Below are 20,623 nucleotides of genomic sequence, written 5' to 3' on the forward strand. Positions count from 1 at the left end.
TTTGTCCATACACAAAAACTTTCTTTTTTTTTTTTTTTTTAACTTTTTGTTTTTTTTTTTTTTCCCCTTTTTCTGTTTTGCCTTCTTTGTGGTTTTTTTTTTTTTTTTTTTTTTTTTTTTTGAGTAAATTCTGTATTTCCAGTTTGTGCTGTTTTGTTTGTCAATTTATAGCTGGTGTTTCTGCTACTGCTATTCTCTTTGCTGGTCAGAGCTAGCTCACAAACTGGTAATTACCACTGAGCAGGAGAATCCTAGTTCTCTTTGAACAGCTTGGTGTGTTGTGGCTATCGCTGAACCCTAGAAAAGAAGGAAAGATACAAGCCAGTCCCTTGTGTAATTCTTGTGAAAAATGGCCCACAGAAGGCAGTGAACTGAAACAAAATTTTTCAATTAATAGACAGTAAATAATGAATTTGCTTCCCAAAATATTTGTTTTTATTTATTAGAATTTCTTCTAAAAGAAATCTGAAAGAGAAAGTATCACTTATTACTTACAGCTTATGAAAAAAGTTGTTGAATACCCAAGTATTACTTACGATTAAATTCTTGTCTTTTTTTTTTTCTGAAGTTCTAATTATGACAGTGGTGCAGAAAGATTATTATTATTATTATTTTCCTTCTTTCTCTCCTTCCTTTTTTCATACTAGACAGTGAAAATAGATTAATCTAACAGCTTTTTGCATTGTGATCTGTGGACCAGAGCTGTGGACTTTTTATTTCAGCAGTTTTGTTGTTAAAGAACTGACATTTCCTTCTACTTCTGGCCACACTTTTTCATTTTCTGAATGAGTACACTTAAAGTAGAGAATATTAATTAAGTGTATCCATTTTTATGTCCAGCTTAACATTTACCTTAAAACAAAAATGACAACAGAACTGCAGAGGTAACAATTCCACTGAAAGATGGAGTCATCTGAGGAAGACAAAAGTGGCAATAGTCAGGAAAAGAAATCTGGGACATCCGTGCTTTGGGCATTCAGTAAGGATGAGGAAGCAGCACCAGGTAAATCGTAACAGAGTATTGGCTCTGAATGTATGAATTTTGATCTCAGTGGAACTGTTTTGGCTTACAGTTCAAATCACAGGTTCTGGTTCATGGCAGGGGCTAACAAACCAAGTAATGAACAATTATGATTGAAGTAGATAAGTGAACGCTACATGATCTGAGCTGCTGCAACACACCAAGTTTTTTGTTTCCATATTGTGTGTCATGGTTTTACTATTTTAATGCTTCATTTTTGTGTAGTTTGGAGGTGGTTGTGTACGTGACCAGATTCACTCCCCACTGGGATATAGGCCAAGATTTTCAAAGCAATTGTTTATTTTGAGTGCCTCTATTTTTTTAAAGGTCCCAAACTGACAAGTTTCAGAGAAGGCTGTAAAGAAAGGCAGAACACAAATCTAAATCATCTTGGTTTTCTGTGATGCGTCAATATAGGAAGGAAAAATGAAAGTAAAAAAGAACGTAGTCAAAATCCTTGTTCTCTTTCCATAATTTGAGTGTCTGATCCCTTGCCTGGTGAACTGAGGCCAGCAGATTTGGGCACAGTGGTACTGGTGCTCAGAGCATGTACCCTGCTGCAGAGCCAGCAGCCCCAGCTCTGTGCTTCTGCTGTTACCTTCCCACTACTCCGGGGCTTTATCTGAGTTTTCATTGTAATCTTAAGATGGTGGCGAGGTCAGGGCTCACTGCACCCTATGGGGAATAGAAGTAACAGATACATAACCTGTGCTATAGTAAGTATATAACTAGTGCATTCCAATTTTCTGGAGCTGGCCAAGGCAAGAGGACAGGCTTTTAAATGGTGCCATGAGCACAGGTATTGCTATTTGTCTTAGTCTCACCTTTTCCCTCACGTTCCTGTTTCCGATACAGAGCAGGACTATTTGTGTTGCAGAATAAAGTTCATTTGAAAGAAATACTGGTGCTGAATTTAACAACAACAACAAAAAGATCCTGGAAGCATGCTTATAGGTTCTAGCTTTTGAATGCCTATTTTTTAAGACTAGAGGTCAGCTGACATAGCTCCTTTAAAAATGCACGTTGAATTCAAGAGAAGAAAATAAAGAAGTGTAAGCTGTGAAGACTTAATTGTTGAAAGTACAACAATAGCTTACAAACAGGCTGCAAAGCCTGATCTCACAGCTGGAGGAAGGGATAGTTATTAATAGTTGCAAGGAGCAGGAGGATAGGGCCTGAAACAGGCAGCTGGCAATATAAAAGGAAGCCTTGTAACAGAAAACCTTTGCCAAAACGCCCTTACTGAACAATTTGTTGCAGAGCCAGCATCACAGGAGCATCATGATAATTCAGTGTGAACGTGATATAATCACCAGGCTTCAGTATTTTACAATCTGATGTGTCCTCTGAACCTGCTGAGGATGAATACCTGTTATGCTGGGAGATGGCAGGGGGTTGTTTCTGTGCAGATTTCATGCGGGCTCTAATTCCTTCACACCTCAATTTAAGCACAACTCTATGTGTTGTAAGTCCAGGGGGTTACTGTATGGGAGGTAAAGGTCTGGAGCACAAGTCTTATGAGAAGAAATTGAGGAAATTGGGATTGTTCAGTCTGGAGAAGAGGAGACTCAGAGTAGTCTCTACAACTGCCTGAAAGGAGGTTGTAGTAAGGTGGGGATTGGCCTCCTTTCCCATGTAACAGTGACAGGACAAGAGGAAACGGCCTCAAGTTGCACCAGGGAAGGTTCAGGTTGGGTACTGAGAAACATTTCTTCTCCAAAAGAGCGGTAAGGTATTGGAACAGGCTGCCCATGAACGTGATGGAGTCACTGCCCTTGGAGGTGTTCAAGAACTATATGGATGTGGCACTGAGGGACATGGTTTAGTGGGGATGGTTTGACGGTTGGACCTAGATGATGGTAGAGATCTTTTCCAGCCTTAGTGATTTTATAATTCTATATAACAGAGGATCCCTCCCTGTCACTCCATCTCCCAGCGTAGCTGTGCCCAGTATTTTACAGGGACCAGTGGTTTATGGCAGATCCAGACTGAGATATCCCTTAAAAGAAGTCCTTCGGTAACTGCAACAAATATGAGAATCTAGGAAAGCCTTGGGACCCTCAGAAGTGCTTCAGTGCTGGGGAAGTTTTGATTTCATTTCAAAGAATGTATCCATTAACTTGCTTTAGTGCTGACTCCCCTTCTTGTGTCGTGCTAGCTCTGTTGTGAGATCTGACATTGTTCTCCTCCATTTAGTAACAAGAATTCTGCTGGAAGGGAGAGAGGTAATCTAAACAAAAATTGGAGCCTGATTTTCTTTTTTTCTTTTAAATATCATGCAGGCTTAATCTAGGTTGCCTGTGCCAGTCATAATCCCTCCTTTCAGGTTTGTCCTTTCCATGTGGGTCAGTGGCAACTCAATGCCTGATGCATCAAATCCAGAAACTTGCTGAGGCTGCCAGTATCCCTGGCGGCATCACAGAGTGCAGATGACACTTACTGTGACTGTGATAGCATGTACTCTCAGGGTCAGTCTTTGCTGTAGATATGATATTTGTGTGTCTCTGCTGTAGGGGTTGCACTGATAAAAAGCATGTTTGCCTTCACCTTAGTTTTAACCGTCTTATCAGGTGGGTTTGTTTGTTTGCTGTTTTTGTTTTCTTAAGGAGGATGTTTTTCACACACACCCTTTAATTAATGAGGTATTTCCTAGCAGCTTTTCCTGTGCATAACTGTTTTCTCCATCATTATTGCCCTCTCTGAGCGGCACTGGTAAAATAGGAGTGGCATGTGAAGTGTGAGGTCAGGCAGGTTGCTCTGTTCAGATCTACTTTGGGCAATATAAGCTGTTAGCTGGTGAGATTTTGTCTCTGGCTTTCTTAACTTTTCCTGCACCATGCAGGAGAAATGTTTAAGGAGTTACACTTTCACATACTCTGTAGGAATTCATCAATTCTAGCCATATAAAGAGAATGATTGCAACTGCAACCATTAATAATTTCCAGGTTAATAATCCTTTGTAATGGATTTTGTAGAAAATTATCAGAAGGAAAAGCAAGGGCAAATGTTCTTTGTTGCAACCCACAATAAGGTGAACATGTATGGTTTTCTTATCTAAGCCAAACTGGCATGTAGCAGAAAGATAGGGAATCCCACATCTCATCCTGTACATTATGTATTTATTTTTTCTGTTGGTGCAGCCTAAAGTGTGGTAACATTGGCTCCTTCTGCTCAGATGTGCTCTTAAAAAGAAAGGGCTCCTTTACTTTCTTGCCTCCCACCCATTAAAGATAACTCACTGCTTAATTCTGTGTTTAGAAGAGGTACTTCATAATCAGATATGTCCATCAGAGCTTCCAATTTGGTTCCAAGAAAGATCTTCTAGATTTCTAGGTGATTGAAAATTGGTGTTAGAAATGCTGTTAGTCATGCATCTGATCCACAGAAAACGTCACTTACAATAGAGGAAATATTCTAACTTCTTTGTTCTGTTTGCTCTGTTCAGACTTTGAGCATCCATTACTGTTATATCTCAGAAGAAATGCTTCCCTTCAGGACTTCCTCCTTATTTATTAGACTGTCTTGAGAAAAATGTGAATGGGGCTGAAATTGAGGCCCAACTGTTGGGAGTGCTCTTGCTGTGATGGGAGACGTGAGGTGATGCTGTGCTTCTTGAAACAGCAAGTCTGCTGCTTCCAGTGGCTGAGGCACGTTCCAAGCGTGCTGAGGTCCAGATCCCTTTTCTGAGTTCGGCAGCTCTGAAATTAACATTATCTCTCTGCCTTTCCTTTACTGGAATTTTTACTCCATTTTAGGCATTAGTTTCCTTCATGTATTTTTTTTGTCATTACAATTACTAAAAAATGTAACTAGTTTGGGTTATCCACCTAAATACCTTAACAGACATCCTGTGATACTTGCCTTTTTCTTTCTTCTGTGAAGCCAGACTATGATTAATGAAAAGTTGCAAGAGATTTGTTTAATACTCTACTATTCAGATAACTTTCTTTTCTACTTTTCAGCACGTGCAACCTGTACAGCTTCCTCATGCTTTTGGTTTTTTTTAGATATTCTTCAGAATAGAAAATAACTTTTCTCCTGACTCGGACTTTGAATCCTTTGAAACAAAATCAAGATAGTTTGTCTGTGTTTAGCTCGTTGTGCCATGGTTGATTAAAAGAGATTTTTTCTGTGTGTGTGTGGTCTAGGTTTTTAGATCAACAACCTAATTTTGATTTCCAATCTACAGCAGTATCACAAAATTGTAAGGTTGCAGCTCAGTCTGACCCTATCACAAAAGAAATTGTAATTACATTGGGTTTAGTGGTATTTTATAAATCATAGTGATTCATATAAGATATTTCTGAAATTAGGGTCTGTGAATGCAACTATTCACTCTCCTGAGTTCTACAGAAGCAGAGAAGACAGAAAAACACAACTTGATGATTCAGTCACTGATTCCAAAACCGTGATTGAGCACGATCACACACATACATGACTACATGTATGTCACATATAGGTGCATTTGTGCTATTCTGTACTTGTTCTATTTCCTGTGTTAATATGCATGCCGTATAATGCACATCTATATACATATCTATTTAACATATAATAGAAATTAGTCATAAAAATGCCTTGTGTAATTTGTGCTCTGACCTACAAGATTATGCCATATGAATGTTTACAGTGCAATTATTGAAGTTTCACTGTTCCTCTGCTGTGCTACTAAAGGATAGCTGCTCAAGAAAGCACTCTGAGCTTTCCCAATCCAGACATGCCATCCGTAACCTTTCCAAAATGTGATGTCAATGAAACTGCAGCTGGTTAAAGGGCTATGTAGGGCAAAAAGTGGTATTAGTGGCTAATAAAGGCTAATTCTTTTGCAAGCAAAATTAGCTCGCTTCACTAGCTTGTTATGACTTGAAGTGTCTGGCCATTGAACTATGCATCTGGCTCATTTGTTGATCTCAAAGAGATCACACCCTGACTGACAGCTGTAGTGGACTGGAAGAAAGTAGCCCAAATGAGTAAGAACAAGAGGACTTCAGTTTGTGTGACTTTGGGACAGTAGCAATCCTTGCAAACAGCCTTAATAAGCAGAAGAGAAGAATCTGACAAAGAATGTATGTGATATGGATCCTGGCTTAGGGCAGTAATTTTTCCTAAATGACTGGTTCCTAATGCTCAGCTTTATTGCCTGGAGATGCTGCCTCCCAATCCCAGTATACACAACTACTGAAGAGACACAAATGTCCAGTAGCTGATTACAACAATCCCAAATAATCTCAAGGGGACTGATTTTGTGTAAGTCCCAGAAATTCCTGTGATACTCTGTAGTAATTCAAACTGCACCAGAGTAGCCTAAGCTCTGTGGATGTGTATTTATTTCTAACTTGAGTTGTTTTGGGGTAAACACCACATCAGAGTGCATTTATTATCAAGTTCCTGTTGCTGCACAATGTGTCTGTACAGATTCTAAACCCCTTTATCAAAAAGGCTCATTTCCTTTTTTTTTTTTCTTCTTAATCTCACATTGGTTTATCCAGAGCTGTTGTCCCTGACTTCCTTTAACTTGCTCTGCAACAAAGATCTTTTAGTGTCTTCTCTGCATCCTTTCTTTCCTTAGCACATACTTAGAAATGTCTGTGTATACACAAATACATGCGCATGTTCATGCATATTTTAATCCATTTCTGCTTCAGTCCTGCAGCCTTCTGCCCGGTCAGATCAACCAAGGGCTCTTGGGAAAGTTTAGTGCTAGGGAGCACCAAAGCACATGTTCCTTTTGTACTTTGAGCGCTTCAGAAAAGTTTTAATGCCTCCTTTATTTGTGCAAAAATTGCTCAAACATTCCCAACTCTCTGATAATGCCACACAGACAAATGTTCATTAAGATGAGGACTGATTACTTTTTCACCATGGTATTTGCAGGTGATTTGAGACTCCGTGTTAATACAGGTCATTGAGATGGAAAGGTTGGTGATGCTGCCTTTTGTGCTGTTAAACCCTCAAACGTTGTTCCTGGATTACATGTTTATAGACCATATTTTCATACTGATTTACGTCCTTAAGTAAATTCTAGATCTCAAACTTCTCTTCATTATCAAACATAACTTGAGATAAAAGGAGACCTTGGACTAATGAATGAGTTTGGCTTCTGCAGTGTGCCTAGGACACTTTTTTTCTCTGGACCACAGACTCCTGTGAAGTGCTGCCACTGACATTCTGGCAGAGGCTGGAACAAGAAAAGGAAATCTCTCCAGAGGAGACCTGTAGGGTCGAACTCATCAGCCCCTAAGTAAGAGAAACCTATTCACCCATAAACATGATGGCTGCAATTGGGCCTTTGCATCTGCATTGTTTTGTTCTGTGTTACATTTTTAGGATTGTGCCGTGGTTGGCAGCTTTGTTGCCCTGAGAGGCTAAGACATGATGAGAGTGGTATGAATGCTCTTTGCTTACTGAGGATTTCAGGAAACTGTACAAGATGGAACTCCCAGGATTTTCTCACATCAGAAGAGACTTGTCTTGCAGAGAGAATGTAAAGTCTCTGATCCAGCCCTAGACAGAGACTTAAGCAATGTGTGGAGAGGAGAGAGGAGTTGAACGTATGGTGTTTAAGAAATGATAACTTTGCGTGTTTAAATGATAATGAGAATTATAGAAGTGAGATCTTGTGGCAACCCATTTGGTAGAAACAAGAACTGAAGCTAATGGATCCTGAACAAAACATGACAAGCAGTAAAGCATTTGCTGAGATAAATTTATATCTAGGTTACAATAGAAGTTGGTGCTGCAAAACCCTGTTTGTTTACAGTTACAGTGGCAGAAGTACATCAACACTGTGACCACACTGAGGCTGCAGATGGCAATTACATCTGTTCTGATATCGAGTATGGAAGGATTAGTACCTGGTTAACTGAAAAGGCTAGTAGAGAACTTATGAAGACATTTTGACTTAACTGAGAAGTCAGAATAGTCTGTTTCTTGCTGGATCGGGAGTAAAAAAAAATAGTAAATTAATGTAAATTGTTGTCTGTTCCTGTTGCTGTTCCTGTTAGCTTTTACCATTTATCCTTCCCCTCAGTTTGTATCCTGTAACACAACAGATCTCCTGTATGGAGTGTTGTAGATTACAATCTCTTTAATCTTTTTCTTGTTTCTATGTAGTGTTACTACATTTTCCTCTTCTTTTCCTGCTGAAGAAATTCAGCTCTCTTCAAATATTCTTGAGTTTTATTATTACTGCTATTCTTCCCTCTTTTTGGTTCTTCTTCAGTACCTCCTTATCAAAGGCCATGCTCAGACCTTTATTTCTTGTACAGTATCCTTGCTTTGTCCTGCTGTAGATCTACATCTCAACTGTTTGTCACCAGCTTTTCTGTCTGTGGTATGGGAAGCTGTTTTGGTATAAGAGAAACAAACAACACCCAAACAACAAACCACTGTGCTACACCAGCAGCCTGCAGTGGTGTAGTTGTCCCACTGTTGAGCTGATAAAGCCAACAATGCTGAAGCATTCCTAGTTTTGTGCTTTGGACTCCTTCTCTGAGTTGTTTTCCTGATTTGTCTGATCAGCTTTGTGCTCTGAGAGCAACTGTTCCGCTGGTGAGAGTTACAGCAACTAGATCTCCATCTTTCCCTAGCATAGTCAAAGCAATAATGATGACTACCTCTGCCTGCATTTCCTTGGCAAGCTTCCAAGAAATATGTGTACTTAATTATAATTTGCTCTCTGCGGTCAGCAGGAATATCTTAGCTTTCAGTATTTCAGCAGTATCTCTACAGCTGTTTTTAAGTCTTCACCTGTTCTCCTATAGAACAAGGTTACAATTGGGTTGAATATATGCAGCATTGATGATTGCATTTATTGTACATGCAGTGAATTCTCCTTTCATTTGCTGCTTCATCTGTCTGTTTTGACTTAAAAAGAGGAAAAAACAAAACAAAACACTTCTACCACTTTCTTTTGGAAAAATAGTATCCACTTCCTGTGGAAATCTTTCACTCCTTCCTTGCCTGCGCATCTAGTGTGTCACATTAAAGCTGTTACTGAGTTTTAGGCAGAGAAGCAGTTATCTGTCAAATTGCTTCAAAAGAAACCACAAAATGAGCAGGTCATAAATCCAGAAGGAGCACAAGAGTGGGAATATGAGACCTGCAATATGTAATGTGACTCTTTCAGACCAACCTCCCCTATTGCCACCCTGGTGCTAAATATACTGCTGGTGTCCTTGCAGGAAACCAAATGCACAGAGCTGGGAAAGGCAGTGGGCAGCATTAGTTTAGGGATTATTTCATTTCTGTAAATTTCCTTGATGATACACTAAAGAGAGAGTAGCTAAATTCTCCTAATTGTTTATTTGTGACTGCGGTGGTGAGGTTTCACAAATATCAGATCATCTTAATCAAATGTCTAATTTTTAATCTAGCATTTTAATTTTTAAAGAGATTTTTGTTAAGAATTGTCTTTGTAAAAAAAATCCAGATACTTATCTATCTTGCTCTCCAGGAATTCCTATTTTAGATTAAGATAAGTGAAATCTGCATTTGCAGTTCATGAATGAGTGTTGTAAGGTAGGAAGGTTATTTCAAAGAGTTTAGCTTGCCTGTGGCATTTGTATTAGATAAGTGATAAGTCAACTCTATGTTGTATTGCATTTTACACAGCATGCAGATAACCAACCTAGTGAGTCCTGGAATGAACCTTTCCCTACTGTTGGTGAGGTGGTGTTTTGAACTTTCTAACTTCAGGAGATGTAAGGAAAAGAAATATTGAAAAACACAGATTTAGATTAACTTGAAATTAATTTAAAAAATCCATATGAATTCTTATTGTATATATAAAATTGTATATAAAAATAGTAGGTGAACTTTGAAGAGCAGTTAGCAGCTTTTCCAGATTTCATGTTTTTCACTCATCTCTATTTTTTCCATCCAGTTTAATGATTATGCTTTGTTGTTTCCAAACTGAATTTTTAGGAAAATGTGTAATTTTTATGATTTTCTATTTTGTACCTTTAGTGCTACTGATGCCGTACAGGAAGGCCATCCAGGGTTGTGATCAGCACCTCTTTAGAATCTTAAGCTTCCTTTTCACTGATGAGAGACTCGCTTTGAGCTTTCACATCTTACTCTCCTTTGAACTTGCAACAAATTCCCTCAAATACTTATGATACTTAGATATGGCATTGCAGCACACTTTTCATGATCTCTCTCTATCTTGCTGTTCAGCAAATAGTTCAAGTGTTTTCTTTCAGCTTTTTTTTTTTTTTTCTTTTTTTTTTTCCCCCCACAGAATTTTCTGGTTACTCCATTGGTAAATGAAGTATTTAATGGCTTCTAAAAATTAAATGTTGGGTACAAGTTGATTGCGAAATTGGGTAGATTTTATAATGTGACTTATTTCAGTGTTTTGAACATACAGTAAGTTTCACTAAGTTATCGTGAGTAACAGTTTTTATATCTTGTTTTTAAAAGACTTGTAGCCCCATCCCAATGCATGTGGATTACTCATGTCTGAATTTGATGCTGATCCCAGGGCAAGGACCTGCAAGTGGTGCCACGCTGTGGGTCATGGCTTGCATGTGGGAGCACTCATGTCAGGTTGTGCCTCATGTGCCCCATCCTCTCCAGAACCACAGCGTCGAGGGACAGTGAAAGGACCAGTGGAGCATCCCTCTCCCTTGCCACTGCAGGGGACAAGACTTGTTTATGAAACTAGAGAGCCTCTATGAAATTTAAGCCATTCAGCTTTTTGCTGATTTTCCATTCTAGGCCTTACAATGAAATTACTGCTGGATGAACTCAGAGAATCACCTTGTGGTTTTGAATTAGAGTTTCTCCAACTACAAACTTGAGAGGTAAGAGTTAAATTATTTTGAGATATTGAGATGGAAAGAACCATGATTATTACAGCTGTACAGCTTTCTGTTAATGTCAGAAAGGGACACGCTATGGTCTTGCATTCAGAAAGAATCAAATGCTGTGAAACTAGTGGGAGTGTAACAATAGCATGAGGAATGCTGGTAAAATACCAGCATGACATGGCTTGAATTAGAAATATTGTATATTTGCCACATGTTAGAAGCCACTAACTACAGTGGCTACTGTAACTGATTAAGAATTGTATGGGAATCTGCTTTCAATATCTGTGCTTTAAAAATATCTTGGAATGTAATACTGGAAAATATATTTCCTGAAGTCTGCCTCAACACCATTTTGTCACTGACTGATTTCTGGTTTTGTTCTTTTTTCTTTTTTTTTTTTTTCTTTTTTTTTTTTAAATTATTATTATTTTTACTGCAGATTCTTCATTTTCTTTTCCAAAGAGCTAACATTATCAGAGATTACATGCTGAAGATCAGCTGATAAGACATTAGTTTTGGTTTTTTTTTTTTTTTATTTAAATATATCTCCTGGGTCTGTACTTGAAGTGCCTTGAAACTTAAACTCAGCCTGAGTAAAGCTTAGTGAATGCTTTAAATTATTATCCTCTACTTAGTACTAAGGAAAGGAATACTGTTCCAAAAGTATAATCATGGTTACTTTTCTTTGGTAGGGACTTGACCAGCATTCAGTCACTGATACTGTCATTTCTGCCCTGTGGGTTTGAAAGGTCAGTGAGAAGATTCCTGTGTATCACAGAGAAGAGTAAAATAGCAACAGATCTGTGAATATAAGTTACATCTCTGACACAGATTTCTTCCATAGTGTAGAACAAATTTATTTCCCATATTTTTTAGCCTACTCATCAGCTATATAAAACCTCTGAGGTGTATATGCTCGCAAAATACTCTAAAGCAGCAAGATAAAAGTTTAAAAATCCTTTAAAAATTTTTTGGTGAGGCCTCAGCCTCCCTCTGGAGTTGTCTGTATATTTACCATAGGCTTAAATCGTTCAGAGTTAGGTTTAGACCATAGGACATAGCTTGTTGCACCTTTATCTGCATTCAGGACACCTCCTTCCTCCTGGGATACTCAACAGTGGATAGCTGTTGAGTGACACTGCTTTGTGTAACATGGTTAACATAATCTTCTGTAACTTTGCAATGTAAAACTTGTCCCCAAAATTCTTCAGCCAGTTTCCAGACCCTTCTTTAGCTTCCCAAAATGTCTCCTTTTCAGTAGCTTTTCATCATGCTAATTCATAGCCCACTGCTCCTTTTCTCACATTGTCTTTATTCCCCCTAAAATAAATCTCTCCTTCCCTGCCCTTACTTAACTGTCTTGTAGAGCTTACAGACAGGCTATCCTCTGAATTCAATGGCATTAACACTTACTGACCTACTGTGTCATTTCTTGAGAATCATGAGAGCTAGTCTGACTGTTGACTCAACTATGAGCGTTGTTATTTTTGTAGCATTGATATTTTTCAGCTCTAGGAGCTTTTATGTTTTCTGTATGAGCCTACAGAATCATCTAGTCTAGCATTGTATACAACATAATCCATGCAAATAAATATAATAAGGAGAAGAAGCGTCAGGTACTTATGGTCATTTATGGCTGTCAGCTGAAATACACTGTAAACTAGTTTTAGGTATTTTGTTGAAAAAAAAACTGATCTTAAATCTTGAGCAGTGTCAGAACGTTGATAGCAAGCTTGCAACGACCTACAGTATGATGTCAAGAGAATTAATCATGTTAATTCCAGGAAATTTAAAGTGACACCTCTCTTTGTCCACAGTAGAAGGGAAACTAAAAAGAGGCAACGTTTGATTATACTCATTAGTTAACAACAAAGAAAAAAAGAAAGAAAAGTGGCCCTAAGCATTGTGAGAGGAGAATTAGGATTATATATCAGGGAACTACTAGCCAAGGAAAGCAGCTGCCAACTGAAGCTTTGGAATCAGCAGCACTGAAGATATTCAGAGCTAGGCTAGACGTCCGTCTATGAAAATGGGATAAAGAAATCAGTCCAAACACAATGTAGGGATAATCCAACAGAGTGCTCTGCCAAATTTCTACCCCAAATAGTGTATGATTTAGTTGCAATAGAAAAGGAAGGCATTTCTGCTTGCTAAATCTTTCACTGTTTTAATCTTAAAAGCAAAAAAAATTTTTTTTTTTTTAAAAACAAACAAACAAAAAAAAAACAGAACTTAGGGTTAATAACTTTTTTATTTTTTACTTCAGTAGCGTTTAGGCTTTGCTGTGGTTTCCAGACACACTGATCCTAGCTTAGACTGTTGTTACATTTTTTCAAAATTAATATGTGTATATATATACACACACACACATATAATAAAAAATAGGTCTTAGAATGAAAAATTGTTTCACAATGTCTTTTCATAGGAGTTTTCTGGAGATTGTCAAATCATTCATACCAAGCCTGAGGAAAGACTGTCAGAAGGATATTTATTTGTTAGAGGTATGTAGGATAGTAAGACTGGAGGGCTAGGATGGTTATAATGGTGTGGTTAGGTGTTTAGCCTATGTCACAAGTTCAAATAGAGGCCAAGAGGGATATTCATCATTCATTACTACTGAGTTATTATTGAAATGGGTGGTGACCTACTCCTAGTGGCCAGGCAGACAGCAGTGCAGTATTCAATACCAAAGTAAGCCGGCAGGCTAGCACTCAGCAAGAGCTGGGGTCCAGGTTTTTAGGGGTGTCTATCCCTTTAATATACAGGAAGTTGCCTACTGCAGTTTTGGACAGTTTGAAGGTGCTCACCCGAGACTGCAGTTAAGTGGAGTTTCACGTACCTGAGATCTTTACAGAGACTAGGTAGACATTTGTCTGGAGCATTGAGCACCTTTAAAATTACAGCCTAGAATCCTCAAGACGTTTTCAATGAAACTGATTCACCATTTTTCAATGCAACCTTAATAAGCCTCTTTTTTCCTCATTGTTTAACACAGCACATACTGTGAATGAAGAGAGATGACAGTTTACTTGTTTTCAAGTATTTTTCAAGTATGCTGCTGCAGGCATAGTCTCCTTTCACAGCAATGTCTTCCAGTACAGGAGTCATATCACAGATAACAGACTAGTACAGAGATGGAGCAGATAACAGTTTTAAAGAAGCTATTTCAGACATAGAATTAGTTTTTAAATAACAAATTGATCTTCAGATTGAGTAGCAATTTTCTGTAGATATGTGACATACAGAATTTAACCACTGTAACCACAGTACTGTCTGTACCTTGCATTTCCTTATTTATACTGTAAATATTAGTGCTAGCTTCTAAGAAATGCCAGAATAGATCAAGGATGACTCTTTGCAAAAGTAAGCCTGCCACATTGTCACTGTGTTCTGAAGACATATCACGTGGTGGGAGGGAAGTATGAATATCTGCTATCTGATGTATACAATTGAAAAGGGAAAACACAGAATGAAATCATCAAGCCACATTAGCCAAAGTGAACAGATAAGAGAGGGTATAACACTGGAATTGTAAACAATCAAGACGAGATTACATTTCCATGTATAACAGTGTGCACCTTTAGATGTGGAAACGAAAATGTTAATACTAGTGGCTTATCACTGGAAACGTTCAAAATGCTTCAAGGATGGGCCTATAATAGTTATGTGTATAACCCTCCCTCCCCTGCTATTTTGTGTACTGTTTGAGATTGTTCTCTAAGTAACTCAGGCCAGAAAATGAAACTCAACTGACCTCCATTCAGACTCATGCCCATGCGTTTGCTCTCTGCCCCCACACCCTGCTTCCTCTGCTGTGCCATAAGCACTTTGTATCACCACTGGTTAGCTCCAGCTTTCCCTTACTTTCTCCTGCCCACCTGGGATCCCAGCACCCTTCACAGCCACGGCACAAAAAGAGTCGCATACACGTGCTGCTCACAGTCTCTGTCTTCCTCCTGTTGGTGAAACCACATGTGCTCAAAGTTGTAAATAAAGGTGTCAGATAAAATGCGAGAAATGTGGCAGAAGCTCTATTTCCCTCATTCCTTCCCCCTCTACCACCAAGAGAGGAAACCACAATGACAAGAAGAGCACAGTGTTTCTTCCCAAGGACACTCATTTCTGCAGTCAGTAGCTCACGTTTACCCAGATTTTGCTTTCTGTGTTGATACACATTGAGCTTAGCAAAATATGAGGCCTACTTGGACATTTGAAGTCAGTCGAGTAGGACGTTTTGGTGGAGAAAACAGTCAAGTCGGCTACCACATAATGGGAGCTTTTATAGTCTACCATTCAGGCAGGGCTGCTGAGCCAGCTCACAGTAAGAATGTGCAAGTTGTGCTGTTTTTACTTGCTACTGGTCTAGCATTGACCTGTTTGGAATAACTCATTCATTCTTGCATACACATGTATACACCTCTCAACAAGATTTTGGGTGGATTTTCTGAAGCTGATGGTTTTCTCAGAAGACTTTGCCTGTGGTGAGCACACTTCATTACCCTTGTTGTGCCACTTCATAACTTCTTGTTAACGTTTTGTATTTTACCCACTATTCCAGTGCAGTGTTTTTTATTCCCTGGTTTTCAGCCACCACCCTTGTCCATTTTTCACTCTTTCTAGCTTGCATGCGGACACCATCTGGCATTACCCCCAGGGTTTCCTAGACAAGGGCAATCTAGTTAGCCTTGTGAAATTCAAACCCCAGGCAAAACAAAAACTGCATAAAACACCATAAGATACTTTTTCTCACTTCTGTATGAGGAGCAACTACATTACTTAGGGCAACTGTAAGAACAGAAATTTCATCTCAAAATGAGTTATCCTCTCAACCAACCTATTCTTTTCCCCAAAGTTTTCATTTCAATTTAATTGAGTTACTACAACTCTTTTCCAGTCAAGCGAAAGTTTGACCAGCTTGTGTGTAATTACAGGGCTTCAGAGTAAAATATCATGTAAGGAACTGTCTGTAACAATGCCTGAAATAAAGTAGATTGGGAACAGATTTAGTACAGAAATTAGGAAGTCATCCCAGCTCTCTTTTCTTTTAGAAATAACATATTGCAAATAAAATCTCTGAGGCAAAATTCTGGACAAAGACATTCTTTTGAAAAGAGACCACAAGATTCCTGGTTTTCTTAATGGATAAAGCAGAAAGGATTGGTCTCAGTCTAGGACACTCGAAATGCTGATCCTTTTGAACAATGTGGACAAATACAGAATACTGTCCAATGTATTCATCCTTGAGGAGAAATAAACAAAATTTGTGTGCTCTGACTGTCTCATAGGAGTTGAAAAAGAGCCCCTCCCTTTCTTTTTCATGTTTGCATGTTTTCAGAGTTTCCAAAGGAATTCACTTGGGCCAAGCATTTTGAGCAGTATATCTGATTTTATCTGAAAAATGATGATCTAGTTGCACAGTTGTGAGGTTTGGGGCCAGAGATTCTATTATTTATAGCTTTAAGAATTTGAAGTTAGTATGGAGCTGTGTACCTACACTGGTGTAATTCCCTATTGCTGGCCTCAGAGTAAAGACTGAGGTGAATTCTCTATGACAAAGTAGGCTTCTGAACTATAAATACTTGTTTCTGACTTTTCAAGTTTGTTATATTTTGCTCTCTCTTCTGACTTCACAGTTACTTTACTGTTGTGTGTTTTCACAGGAAAAATTCATATTGTTGCCTCGCTCTGACAGCACTGGGGCAGTGATATGATGAAGACAAGCAAATTTTCCATTGCTGTATATCATGGAAAGGTAAAATGTAGCTGGCCACTTCCTCAGTTTGGCAGTCACAAGTATGTGAAAAGAAGGTATGTGCAGCAATATTTGGGGAACACTGATACAAAACATCAATTTTCAACCTCGTTATATGTCCTGTGACAAGCAACATATGCTGTGGCCTGTTGTCAGTTTGATTGAAAATGCATGACATTTAGATGATCCTATAAGATGCAGGTGACAGATATCAACTGTATATGATATCAATCATATGTCAACTTTTGCTTTGCAGTGATCCTTGGTGAAAACTTCATTTTGTTTTCGTAAGCCTGCCTTGATGGTATATGGTAGATTTATATTTTGCCAAGATCAAAAGACCAGAATTAGACGGGCTAATGTTAGCAGGGGAGGTGGTGTCTGAAATTAATTACACAGCTAGAATTTTGCAGCCTGGAACTGAGTTTTTGTTGCTCTGTAAACTTCTAAAATGGTTCCCTTTTCTATGGTGTATGGAGAAATATCTAGCTGGTTGAAAATGTTGCGTCAGTCAAAAGACACAGTTATTTATCAACAGTCTCAGAATGGTTAACTTTTTTAAAGAATGTGAGATGTAAATCACCAATCTCTGCTTTTAATGCATGGGTTCCTTTTCAGTCCTAAGGAGTTTGGAGCAGGAGACCACAACATGTTTGAAGTAATTTTGATGTCCCTTTTGCATATTCCTAAGGTATCTAAGATGTGGCTAATAATAATAGCAGGTGTTGTCTTTTTCTCTCAGCATGTGGCATGAAAGTAGTGTGGCCACATAGCTATGCATTATTTACATGGTGTCAACACGTCAGCAAGTGGGATGGCAGAGAGCCAGGTTAAATCACTTCAGATTTTAAACACAGGACACCGAATAATAACAGTGTCACACTCGAGGACACAAGAATCTGGCAAATCAGCAGTAGAACAGTGTGCCAAGTTCATTTGAATGGCTTTTTTTTTTTTTTTCTTTTTTCCCCCCACTGAATGATGAAGGAATCAAAATTGAGAGCCAAGAAAATGTAATTGGCTTTTTTTTTTTCTTTCTTTTTTTTTTCCTTTTTTTTTTTTTTTTTCCCCCAAAGTAGAAAATTGTATTCAGAAAAGAACTTTCTTTGATTACTTAATATGAAGATGCATGGATTTCTGCCCTTCATCCAGGGGTGTCTACTCCTGACAATGCACAACCACACTATGGTGCATCTGTCAGCCTTTTGTCTTTGTTTCCATAAGTGGTAATTCTATTTGATCTTTTTACATTCTTCCATTAGCTTTTTGTAGAAGGTAACGCAACAGGTCTGCAATCAACCAATGGGCCCTGTAAATGTATTTGTAAAAGGCAGTTACATTATTTAGAATGGGTGCTTTAAGGGTTTGAGGCTTCAAGTGAATGTGAAGTGAATGGAGCACATTTAGGAAGGCTGCTCTCAGCCATTACTACTTTTGCAGCAGCTCTGATATCTGTATCACCCCTACGACTTGTTCACCTTACCAGCTTGCAGAAAGCTAGCTCAGCATAAGTAAAAAATGGATGGTGTTCTATTGGTTTAGTAATCCAACCAGGCTCACTCGAGGGCCACATAAAAGTCAGAGAGGATGGAATAGAGGCCTGCATGCCAGAGGATGTGGGGAAAAGTGAAGGCAGCAGGGCTGCTGGCTGAATTCAGCCATACTGTGAAGCTTCACTCTAGAATGCTTAATGCACAAGGAGGGGCTGATGGAAGATTAAAAGAAGCATCCAAAATACTGGGATTCATTTATCTCATCACCGTAATACCCTTTTTATGAAACTAGAGCTGTTTATTCTCATAAAACCCTTTTGCTTTTCTAATTTTAAGGGACAATGCAGCCATTGGAATCCATGCACAGTTCTTTCATGTTAAATGCTTAGTTCAACATTCCACTTCCATTTCCTGGTAGAAAATGTTTTATGTGAAAGCAACTTTAACCTTTCAAAAGGGTTCATTTACTGTTACGTTTAGTATCAACTTTCCAAAAAATGCAGTCTGCATTTGGCATATTATGGTTTCTGGTTTTAATATTGGTTTAGGAAAAAAGAGTCATGTGCCATAAGTCAGAAATAAAATATAGCACCAGAATTCTCTCTATATGTGAATTCACCCCATGAGCAAATGGTTTAAAGTAAGTCCGATCACTTAAAGCCAAGACTTGGGCTCAATCTAACCATGAACCAGCTGGTAACAAATAACACATTCAACTCTCAGCCACAGGAAACTGTTAGGTTGCCTTTTTACAGACGACTACAGCTCTAAAGCTCCAGAAGCACGAAGGAATATCATACGGACTTGGAAAGTGTTGAACACCTACCATATGCACATAAAGAAGGGTAATAAAGATAAAAGGCCTGAACAGAGCTTTAATTCCTAAATTTCTGCTTTTGATTTATCAGCTACTTCTGCATTGCCATGATTTTCTTTGGCCTAAGATTAGGTAGAAGATGCTTGATCAAATCAGTCAAACTCGGGCTTCCCGCTGTGAATCTAACAGATGATAAATATGAACTTGTGAGTACTTTCTTGCTTTCTTTTCAGCATTTTTGTGCATTCATTTCTGAAGTGTTGACTGTGGTAACAATGCACTGCAGTAGACAGTTCCTGACTGTCTGTCCCTGCTGGGATGATGCTGCTGACATGGCAAGAGGGATGCTGAGTTAGAAGAGCTGCATCAGAATGGCTCTGAATTTGAGCTAGGGCTGACATGGTTGGGTGCGGCACCATGAAGACATGGCTGAGACACTCTGTGGACCTTTACAGCACCTTTGCATAATGCTGCAGTGTGCTGTGTGACCATCTCAGCTGCCAGGTTCGTCTAGGAGTCTCTGTGTTCTATTGCAATGTTTGGAGATATTCTGAGAATTACAGTTCAACAGGACTTCTGCCATCACTAAGCACCTCTTGCAGAAATATAGTGCCTTCATAGAGGCCTAGCCATGAGTGAGACAATAAAGACTAATTCTCAGTGCTGCTGAGCTTCAGTTTCTAATAAAGGACTCAGAACTTGTAAGGGTAAAGCTTCAAAGTGCATACCGATTTACAGGGGGAGGGCAGATAAGAGGGTTGTAGCCCACCCATTAAGTCCACCTGGTCTTAATATATGATAGCAGTCAGTCTTTGCGCGACACACTCTTTCCATATCCTACTTTGTTACAGGGAGTGAGATTTCCAAGAACTGGGTTGACAGTGTGCTTATCAAAGTTGGGTACGCTACACAGCCTAAGTCTTTCAGTCATACATAATAGTTTTATCACCCCTTGAACTGCAGCAGCTAAATCTGACATTGATGGTGAAGCAGACCCTTAGAAAAATAATATTTATGACATTTAGTAACAGTAATCTTTTCTGATGATGAGTGCACGTCCAATGCTTTGAAGATGTAAAAGTCTGCAAAAATGCAAATTATTATTTTATCTGGAAATGTGTTTTGTGGTATCCCAAAAAGTACTCTCATTTTTCATTCTTTTTTTCATGCGCGTGCAGGAGTTCTCATGAATTTTCAGCCATGAGTCCATCTGGGAATAATTCCACTGAGAGAAGAAGGCTTCCATTCTATCAAGAAAAAAGGCTGCATGGAAATCACGGAAAGCTACAGAAAAAAGTATCAGTCATTGTTTAAAAGCATTGTGGCCTGTGAAGATGGAAACCAGAATGGGAATTTGTTTCCAAATTTTATAAGCTTCTAGAAACTAAAATGATGAGAAACAAATGCAAAAAAGTTCACAGAAGTACCAGTTACTTAAAAAAAAATCTTAAGTCCTTATTCTTTTATGATGAATAAAACTGATTAGAAGGATATTAATTAACCGGAATTATAGCCATCATTTAAACAGGTAGAGATATTCCTAGTATGTTTGGGTTGCCAACTGGATTAGTTTTATACTTCTCAGTTGCTAACAATGAAGTTATCAGCCACTGGAACAAATTATTGAGAGGAACAGTGAGCTTACCATTTCTTCAAGTCTTCAAACTGAGAGTGAATGGTATGCTTTAGCAAACAATGGAGACACAGCTGGGTGAAATTATATGGTTGTAC

The 20,623-nt window shown here is 38.6% G+C and overlaps 1 long non-coding RNA gene across 34 annotated transcripts in view; it reads left to right on the forward strand.

Annotated features, from left to right (window-relative positions):
* LOC122159351 overlaps positions 1 to 20,623 on the forward strand; it is a 369,357-nt gene that overhangs the window by 89,092 nt on the left and 259,642 nt on the right. For 30 of the 34 annotated variants that reach the window (XR_006168484.1, XR_006168510.1, XR_006168512.1 and 27 more), the window contains 4 exons: positions 10,739 to 10,824; positions 16,491 to 16,638; positions 18,984 to 19,098; positions 20,071 to 20,188. This is a non-coding gene — a long non-coding RNA (uncharacterized LOC122159351). Of the gene's footprint in view, positions 1 to 10,738; positions 10,825 to 11,522; positions 11,580 to 16,490; positions 16,639 to 18,983; positions 19,099 to 20,070; positions 20,421 to 20,623 lie in introns of all 34 variants that reach the window. The other 4 variants (XR_006168473.1, XR_006168486.1, XR_006168478.1 and 1 more) reach the window with 3 other exon arrangements.

This window comes from Centrocercus urophasianus, unplaced genomic scaffold (assembly GCF_019232065.1).
Source record: "Centrocercus urophasianus isolate 14NV4802_14NV808 unplaced genomic scaffold, USGS_Curo_1.0 seq_10, whole genome shotgun sequence".
NCBI classification, from domain to species: Eukaryota; Metazoa; Chordata; class Aves; order Galliformes; family Phasianidae; genus Centrocercus; species Centrocercus urophasianus.